The sequence below is a fragment of the Hyla sarda genome, chromosome 3, assembly GCF_029499605.1.
Source record: "Hyla sarda isolate aHylSar1 chromosome 3, aHylSar1.hap1, whole genome shotgun sequence".
Taxonomy (NCBI): domain Eukaryota; kingdom Metazoa; phylum Chordata; class Amphibia; order Anura; family Hylidae; genus Hyla; species Hyla sarda.
In genome coordinates, this window is record NC_079191.1 from 339,595,637 (window position 1) to 339,606,317 (window position 10,681).

The window sequence follows — 10,681 nt, forward strand, 5'->3', positions numbered from 1 at the left end:
CCCAGCATGCCCGTTGGCTGTCGGTGACTGCTGAGAGTTGTAGTTTTGCAACAGCTGAGGGCACACTGGTTGTGAAACTCAGAGTTTTTTTTACCTAACTCATTGTTTCACGACCGGTGTGCCTCCAGCTGTTGCAAACTACAACTCTCAGCAGTCACCGTACACCATGCACCGTACATGCTGGGAGTTGTAGTTTTGCAACAGCTGGAGGCACACTGGTTGTGAAACACTGAGTTAGGTCACAAACTCAGTGATACATAACCAGTGTGCCTACAGTTGTTGCAAAACTGCAACTCTCAGCAGTCACCGACAGCCAACGGGCATGCTGGGAGTTGTAGTTATGCAACAGCTGGATGTCCCCCCCAATGTGAACGTACAGGGTACACTCACATGGGCGGAGGATTACAGTAAGTATCCAGCTGCAAATTTGAGCTGCCGCAAACTTTCTGCTGCAGCTCAAATTGCCAGCGAGAAACTACTGTGAACCCTCCGCCCGTGTGACTGTACCCTAAAAATACTACACTACACTACCACAAAAAATAAAATAAAAAGTAAAAAACACTACATATACACATACCCCTACACAGCCCCCCTCCCCTCCCCAATAAAAATGAAAAACGTCTGGTACGCCACTGTTTCCAGAACGGAGCCTCCAGCTGTTGCAAAACAACTTCCAGTATTGTCGGACAGCCGTTGACTGTCCAGGCATGCTGGGAGTTTTGCAACAGCTGGAGGCACCCTGTTTGGGAATCACTGGCGTAGAATATCCCTATGTCCACCCCTATGCAATCCCTAATTTAGGCCTCAAATGCGCATGCCGCTCTCACTTTGGAGCCCTGTCGTATTTCAAGGCAACAGTTTAGGGTCACATATGGGGTATTTCCGTACTCGGGAGAAATTGTGTTACAAATTTTGGGGGGTATTTTCTGCTTTTACCCTTTTTAAAAATGTAAAATTTTTGGGAAAACAAGCATTTTAGGTAAAAAATTTTTTTTTTTTAACATATGCAAAAGTCGTGAAACACCTGTGGGGTATAAAGGTTCACTTAACCCCTTGTTACGTTCCCCGAGGGGTCTAGTTTCCAAAATGGTATGCCATGTGGGTTTTTTTTTGCTATCCTGGCACCATAGGGGCTTCCTAAATGCGGCATGCCCCCAGAGAAAAATTTGCGTTCAAAAAGCCAAATGTGACTCCTTCTCTTCCGAGACCTGTAGTGCGCCAGCAGAGCACTTTTCACCCCCATATGGGGTGTTTTCTGAATCGGGAGAAATTGGGCTTCAAATTTTTAGGGGTATTTTCTGCTATTACCCTTTTTAAAAATAAAAAAATTTGGGGAAAACAAGCATTTTAGGTAAAATTTTTTTTTTTTTTTTTACATTTGCAAAAGTCGTGAAACACCTGTGGGGTATTAAGGTTCACTTTATCCCATGTTACATTCCCCGAGGGGTCTAGTTTCCAAAATGGTATGCCATGTGTTTTTTTTTTGCTGTTCTGGCACCATAAGGGCTTCCTAAAGGTAACATGCCCCCCAAAAACCATTTCAGAAAAACGTACTCTCCAAAATCCCCTTGTCGCTCCTTCCCTTCTGAGCCCTCTACTGCGCCCGCCGAACACTTTACATAGACATATGAGGTATGTGCTTACTCGAGAGAAATTGGGCTACAAATACAAGTAAAAATTTTGTCCTTTTACCCCTTGTAAAAATTAAAAAATTGGGTCTACAAGAACATGTGAGTGTAAAAAATGAAGATTGTGAATTTTCTCCTTCACTTTGCTGCTATTCGTGTGAAACACCTAAAGGGTTAAAACGCTGACTGAATGTCATTTTGAATACTTTGGGGGGTGTAGTTTTTATAATGGGGTCATTTATGGGGTATTTCTAATATGAAGACCCTTCAAATCCACTTCAAACCTGAACTGGTCCCTGAAAAATACTGAGTTTGAAAATTTTGTGAAAAATCGGAAAATTGCTGCTGACCGTTGAAGCCCTCTGGTGTCTTCCAAAAGTAAAAACACGTCAATTTTATGATGCAAACATAAAGTAGACATATTGTATATGTGAACCAAAAAAAATGTATTCGTAATATCCATTTTCCTTACAAGCAGAGAGCTTCAAAGTTAGAAAAATGCTAAATTTTCAAATTTTTCATCAAATTTACGGATTTTTCACCAAGAAAGGATGCAAGTATCGACAAAAATTTACCACTATGTTAAAGTAGAATATGTCACGAAAAAACAATCTCGGAATCAGAATGATAACTAAAAGCATTCCAGAGTTATTAATGTTTAAAGTGACAGTGGTCAGATGTGCAAAAAACGCTCCGGTCCTTAAGGCCAAAATGGGCTCCATCCTGAAGGGGTTAAAGGGGAAAAAAGTTGGGGGGCAACCAATGACAGATTGCACCATGTGTGGTGCCAGTACTGTCAGGAAGAAATCGTGGGACTCTGCAGTGCCTCTTGTCAGAAAGCAAGGAAAGGGCAGCATTATGCCCTAGTTTATATCCCAGGCAATGCCAGTGTTGTCATCGAGATGATGGCCCTGGTCATCAGTCCATTGATTGCGTCAACCTGCAGATACCTAATTTATTGTGGGCCTCATGTGTGTGTGGATTATGTAATTCTTGGTATACAGTGGGGCAAAAAAGTATTTAGTCAGCCACCAATTGTGCAAGTTCTCCCACTTAAAAAGATGAGAGAGGCCTGTAATTTTTTATCATAGGTATACCTCAACTATGAGAGACATAGTGAGAAAAAAACAAAATCCATAAAATCCCATTGTCTGATTTTTAAAGAATTTATTAGCAAATTATGGTGGAAAATAAGAATTTGGTCAATAACAAAAATGCATCTCAATACTTTGTTATATACCCTTTGTTGGCAATAACAGAGGTCAAATGTTTTCTGTAAGTCTTTACAAGGCTTTCACACACTGTTGCTGGTATTTTGGCACATTCCTCCATGTAGATCTCCTCTAGAGCAGTGATGCTTTGGGGCTGTCGCTGGGCAATATGGACTTTCAACTCCCTCCAAAGGTTTTCTATGGGTTTGAGATCTGGAGACTGGCTGGGCCACTCCAGAACCTTGAAATGCTTCTTATGCAGTCACTCTTTCATTGCCCGGGCGGTGTGTTTGGGATCATTGTCATCCTGAAAGATCCAGCCACGTTTCATCTTGTTACGCCTAGCGCTCCGGGTCCCCGCTCCTCCCCGGAGCGCTCACGGCGTCTTTCTCCCTGCAGCTCCCCGGTCAGTCCCGCTGACCGGGAGCGCTGCACTGTCATGGCCGTTGGGGATGCGATTCGCACAGCGGGACGCGCCCGCTCGCGAATCGCATCCCAGGTCACTTACCCGTTCCCGTCCCCTGCTGTCATGTGCTGGCGCGCGCGGCTCCGCTCTCTAGGGCGCGCGCGCGCCAGCTCCCTGAGACTTAAAGGGCCAGTGCACCAATGATTGGTGCCTGGCCCAATTAGCTTGATTGGCTTCCATCTGCTCCCTGCCTTTATCTGACCTCCTCCCATGCACTTCCTTGCCGGATCTTGTTGCCCTTGTGCCTAGTGAAAGCGTTTTGTGTGTCTAAAGCCTGTGTACCAGTACTTCTGCTATCCACCCTGACTACGAACCTTGCCGCCTGCCCCCGACCTTCTGCTACGTCCGACCTTGCTTCTGTCTACTCCCTTGTACCTCGCCCATCATCAGCAGTCAGAGAGGTGAGCCGTTGCTAGTGGATACGACCTGGTCACTACCGCCGCAGCAAGACCATCCCGCTTTGCGGCGGGCTCTGGTGAAAACCAGTAGTGACTTAGAACCGGTCCACTAGCGCGGTCCTCGCCAATCCCTCTCTGGCACAGAGGATCCACTACCTGCCAGCCGGCATCGTGACAGTAGATCCGGCCATGGATCCCGCTGAGGTCCCTCTGCCTTATATCTCTGATATCACCACGGTGGTCGCTCAGCAATCCCGACAGATCGCCCATCTAACCCACCAGCTGTCGGAAATGTCCACCATTGTGCACCAACTTCAGTCACAACTTCAGCAGCAATCATCTCCTCCGCCAGCTCCTGCACCCCTTCCGCAGCGAGTGGCCACTCCTAGCCTCCGCCTGTCCTTGCCGGACAAATTTAATGGGGACTCTAAGTTTTGCCGTGGCTTTCTTTCGCAATGTTCCCTGCACATGGAGATGATGTCGGACCAGTTTCCTACTGAAAGGTCTAAGGTGGCTTTCGTAGTCAGCCTTCTGTCTGGAAAAGCCCTGTCATGGGCCACACCGCTCTGGGACCGCAATGACCCCGTCACTGCCTCTGTACACTCCTTCTTCTCGGAAATTCGAAGTGTCTTTGAGGAACCTGCCCGAGCCTCTTCTGCTGAGACTGCCCTGCTGAACCTGGTCCAGGGTAATTCTTCCGTTGGCGAGTACGCCATACAATTCCGTACTCTTGCTTCTGAACTATCCTGGAATAATGAGGCCCTCTGCGCGACCTTTAAAAAAGGCCTATCCAGCAACATTAAAGATGTTCTGGCCGCACGAGAAACTCCTGCTAACCTGCATGAACTCATTCATCTAGCCACTCGCATTGACATGCGTTTTTCTGAGAGACATCAAGAGCTCCGCCAGGAAAAAGACTTAGATCTCTGGACACCTCTCCCACAGTCTCCACTGCAATCTGCGCCTAGGCCTCCCGCCGAGGAAGCCATGCAAGTGGATCGGTCTCGCCTGACCCTGGAAGAGAGGAATCGCCGTAAGGAAGAGAATCTTTGTCTGTACTGTGCCAGTACCGAGCATTTCTTGGTGGATTGCCCTATCCGTCCTCCACGCCTGGGAAACGTACGCACGCACCCAGCTCACGTGGGTGTGGCGTCTCTTGGCTCTAAGTCTGCTTCTCCACGTCTCACGGTGCCTGTACGGATTTCTTCTTCAGCCAGCTCTTCCCTCTCAGCCGTGGCCTGCCTGGACTCTGGTGCCTCTGGGAATTTTATTCGGGAGTCCTTGGCGAATAAATTCCGCATCCCGGTGACCCGTCTTGTCAAGCCACTCCACATTTCCGCGGTCAACGGAGCCAGGTTGGATTGCACCGTGCGTTTCCGCACGAAGCCCCTCCTAATGTGCATCGGACCTCATCATGAGAAAATTGAGTTTTTGGTCCTCCCCAATTGCACTTCTGAAGTTCTCCTTGGACTACCCTGGCTTCTACACCATTCCCCAACCCTGGACTGGTCCACTGGGGAGATCAAGAGTTGGGGTCCCTCTTGTTCCAAGGACTGCCTTAAACCGGTTCCCAGTACTCCCTGCCGTGACCCTGTGATTCCTCCTGTATCCGGTCTCCCTAAGGTCGTTAGGGACTCTGCCTGCCACAGAAAATGCCTCTCCCCCCCTCCCAGTCCACTCAGGCAAGCCTCGGTGCCTCCTCATGGCCCTCGTCCTGGTGTCACACTGCCCCGTGCCAGGCCTCGCCCTCTGCCCTCCCTCCCCATTCCCACTCCTGCTGTACTGCCTGCCATTGAGGAAACCATCCATTCCTTCCCGGTGTCCTCATCCCAGGGGAGGCAGTCACCGGACAAAAAAAAGGGGAGACCTAAGGGGGGGGGGGTACTGTTACGCCTAGCGCTCCGGGTCCCCGCTCCTCCCCGGAGCGCTCACGGCGTCTTTCTCCCTGCAGCTCCCCGGTCAGTCCCGCTGACCGGGAGCGCTGCACTGTCATGGCCGTTGGGGATGCGATTCGCACAGCGGGACGCGCCCGCTCGCGAATCGCATCCCAGGTCACTTACCCGTTCCCGTCCCCTGCTGTCATGTGCTGGCGCGTGCGGCTCCGCTCTCTAGGGCGCGCGCGCGCCAGCTCCCTGAGACTTAAAGGGCCAGTGCACCAATGATTGGTGCCTGGCCCAATTAGCTTGATTGGCTTCCATCTGCTCCCTGCCTTTATCTGACCTCCTCCCATGCACTTCCTTGCCGGATCTTGTTGCCCTTGTGCCTAGTGAAAGCGTTTTGTGTGTCTAAAGCCTGTGTACCAGTACTTCTGCTATCCACCCTGAATACGAACCTTGCCGCCTGCCCCCGACCTTCTGCTACGTCCGACCTTGCTTCTGTCTACTCCCTTGTACCTCGCCCATCATCAGCAGTCAGAGAGGTGAGCCGTTGCTAGTGGATATGACCTGGTCACTACCGCCGCAGCAAGACCATCCCGCTTTGCGGCGGGCTCTGGTGAAAACCAGTAGTGACTTAGAACCGGTCCACTAGCGCGGTCCTCGCCAATCCCTCTCTGGCACAGAGGATCCACTACCTGCCAGCCGGCATCGTGACACATCTTCAATGCCCTTGATAATGGAAGGAGGTTTTCACGCAAAATTTCATGATACATGGCCCCATTTATTCTTTCCTTTACACGGATCAGTCGTCCTGGTCCATAAGCAGAAAAACAGCCCCAAAGCATGACGTTTCCACCCCCATGCTTCACAGTAGGTATGGTGTTCTTTGGAGGCAACTCAGCATTCTTTCTCCTCCAAACACGGAAAGTTGAGTTTTTACCAAAAAGTTCTACTTTGGTTTCATCTGACCATATGGCATTCTCCATACATACCTACATATTCTCCACAATACTCTTCTGGATCATTCAAATGCTCTCTAGCAGACGGGTCCGGACATGTACTGGGTTAAGCAGGGGGACACATCGGGCACTGCATGATTTGAGTCCCTGGTGGCGTAGTGTGTTACTGATGGTAGCCTTTGTTACTTTGGTCCCTTGTGATCATTTTGACACCACGGGGTGAGACCTTGTGTGGAGCTCCAGATCGAGGGAGATTATCAGTGGTCTGATATGTCTTCCATTTTCTAATAATTGCTCCCACAGTTGATTTCCTCACACAAAGCTGCTTGCCTATTGCAGATTCAGTCTTCCCAGCCTGGTGCAGATCTACAATTTTGTTTTTGGTGTCCTTCGACAGCTCTTTGGTCTTGGCCATAGTGGAGTTTGGTTTATGACTGTTTGAGGTTGTGGACAGGTGTCTTTTATACTGATAACAAGTTCAAACAGGTGCCATTAATACAGGTAATGAGTGGAGGACAGAGGAGGGGGATAAGATGCCTGATCGTGGATAGGGGATAAGATGCCTGATCATGGGGGTCCCACCGCTGGGGACCCATGTGATCTTGCACGCCGCACCCTGTTATAATCAGTCCCCGGAGCGCGTTCGCTCCGGGTCTGATTACTGTCGATCACAGGGCCGGAGCATTGTGCTGTCATGGCTCCGCCCCCATGTGTCACTCCCCCTCTCATAGACTTGCATTGAGTTGGCGGGGCATGATGTCACACGGGGGTGGAGTCGTGACATCATGATCTTCCGTTCCCGTGGTCTGGAGCCAGAACCTCCAGCGCTGCCGGAAGCAGTAACAGGTGGGTGCTGCGTGCTATATTGCGGGGGTCCCCAGCGGCGGGAACCCCGCGATCAGACATCTTATCCCCTATCCTTTGGATAGGGGATAAGATGTCTAAGTGCCGTAGTACCCCTTTAAAGAAGAAGTTATAGGTCTGTGAGAGCCAGAAATCTTGCTTGTTTGTAGGTGACCAAATATTTATTTTCCCACCATAATTTCCAAATAAATTCTTTAAAAATCAGACAATGTGATTTTATGGATTTTTTTTCTCATTATGTCTTTCATAGTTGAGTTATACCTATGATGAAAATTACAGGCCTCTCTTATCTTTTTAAGTGTGAGAACTTGCAGAATTGGTGGCTGACTAAATACTTTTTTGCCCCACTGTATGCCACATCTACCACCCATCTACCTTCATTTATCTATTTTGGTTTGAAAACTCAGGGTCTCAGAATAAAATGGTTTTGACAAGAGATGAGCGAATTTTTGAAAAATTAGATCTGGCCGATTTGACTAATTTTCCGAAAAAATGTAGTTCGGTCTGAATTCATTCGCAGTGAATCACTATTAAAAATGGCTATTTCTGGCCTCAATAGGGGTGTAGAACACTTTGCCTTGCTGTAACATGCATTGTGTGTGTGATGGGTTAGTGAAATAATACTGTTATTCAGTATGACATGCAGATCAGAGGCGTTGCTATTAGTATCACTGTCGCAGAGTGGCACAATGACAGAGCCTGGAGGTGGCATCAGTATGAGGAGACCATATAGTGGCTGAATGACACAGCCTGGAGTTGGCCGCAGCATGAGGAGACCACATAGTGGCTGAATGACACAGCCTGGAGTTGGTGGCAACACATAGTGGCTGAATGACACCGCCTGGAGTTTGTGGCAGCATGAGGAGAACATTTAGTGGCTGCATCACACAGCCTGGAGGTGGTGGCAGCATAAGGAGAACATATAGTGGCTGAATGACACAGCGTGGAGGTGGCAGCAGCATGAGGAGACCATTTAGTGGCTGAATGACACAGCCTGGAGTTTGCGGCAGCATGAGGAGAACATATAGTGGCTGAATGACAGCGTGGAGGTGGCGGCAACATGAGAACATATAGTGGCTGAATGAGATAGCCTTGAGGTGGCGGCAGCATGAGGAGACCATATAGTGGCTAAATGACACAGCATGGAGGTGGTGGCAGCATGAGGAGACCACATAGTGGCTGAATGACACAGCCTGGAGTTGGGGCAGCATATAGTGTCTGAATGACACAACCTGGAGTTTACGGCAGCATGAGGAGACCATATAGTGGCTGAATGACACAGCCTGGAGGTGGTGGAAGCATGAGGAGACCATATAGTCTCAATTGGGGTGTAGAACACTTTGTCTTGTCCTAACACACATAGGGAGTGTTCTGTGTTAGGGAAATCATACTGTTATTCAGTATGACATGCAGATTACAGGCATCACTATTAGAATCACTGCCACAGAGCATCTGGACTAAAGTCCCAGGGATTCAATTCAAGTCAGTCAAGTCAGTCATACAACTCACTAAAGTTAAGCCTGGGTTGCCTACAGCAAGTCAGTCATATACACCACAATCAACTATAAGTCGCAGTAAGCCGATAAGCTTCCAAGGTTCGTCTTGTACCTTTCTTTATACCAATCTGGACTGTAACAGATTTTTACCATCTATCCTGCCTCAGTAAAGTCAGATAGATCGGAGTACTTATTGCCTAGTGCCTGGCCCAGGAGAAGCGGACTCAACCTTGGGTGGTGTATAGGTTAACCACGCCCTGGCATCACAAGACGGTTAATTGCACATTACCCTCACCTGACACCACATCATCACTTATTCCTGAACTGCTCAGACCTAAAGGCCTTGACATCGTCCCATTTAAACTCACCACTCCTCTCGTTAAGAACTTCTGATGTGTGATCGTGGCCACCTTGTTCCCCTTCAGCACATCCACCATGATGCCTTACAGTATCCCCACCATGCCTACCACTACCAGTCCCACTAGTGCTATGCTCCGTCACTGCATACATACATACATGACATCACAAGCGGGGCGTGGCCATGGTGCCACGAGCCTCCGGCACTGCACCTGATGCTCTAAACGAACGCTGGGTGCAGCAGGAAGATCATGGGGGTCCCCAGCAGTGGGATCCCCGTGATCAGACATCTTGTCCCCTATCCTTTGCATAGGGGATAAGATGTCTAGGGGCGGATGACCCTTTTAACAGCTGATAAGGGGAAACATAGCTCAGCAACTGTCTCACCATGCCATTAATCACGCAAAATAGAAATATTCAAAAAATATTTTTTTAGAATAAAGACACTTCAAATAACCCTTATGTTTATTGTGTCTTAAATTATTATTATCCATTATTCCCCAAAAATACATAAAAAAATAAGCCTGCAGCTGATTATTTTTTTTTTTTTTTTATAAATCCTGCATCACTTTTCTAGTATATGCCACTTTAGCCCACACTGCTGTTAGCAAGATTTTATTTTTAATACAAGTTCAGTGTGGAGTAGGTTCCCACGTGCATTTCTGTCACAATCCATTATATTCAGGGCTGTTACACTTAAAAGCCTTCTAAAACTGTGAACACCTGGGAGAGAATATCAGAAGGAATAAATATTGAAGGTGCCATATACCTTCATAGAGGGCAACTTTTTACTCATTTAATATTTAATTTTAAAAAATATTTTAAAAAAATTTGTTATCCTGCCCCATATATTTACTAGATTAAAAAAAAGTATTAATGTGACTCAATCTCTGCATTTTTATTTTTTACTTTTTCTTATTTATGATTCCACTCCTGGCTTTGGTTAAAAAAAAAAACTGCTACATAACTGTGTGGTGTCCCAGAACCAAAGGCTGTCCTGTGGGCTTCAGACTTCCTCTGGCAGACCTGTGGCACAGGTGTTTGGCCCCCTAAAAGACTGGTTGTTATAGTTATTATGTTCAAGCACTTTATCAAATGTTTTAATACATTTTTCATAAGTACTGTGTTACATGTTATTTATATATGTGTTATACCCTTAAGAGAGAGGAGCAGTGCAGGCCCATGTGACCCTGTATGCCCAATGGGAACCCCTAAATTGCTAGCTATATAGAGTTGTGGAGGAGGAGTTACCCCAGATCAGTCTAAGCTCAAGTGTGGTAAAGGTGTGAGCTGTATGTGGTGAAGCTCTGAGGGAAGTCCAGAACAAATCTAATCTTAAAGGGGTATTCCAGGATTTTTTTTTATTTGACTATGCTACAGGGGCTGTGAAGTTAGTGTAGTTCATAATATAGTGTCTGTACCTGT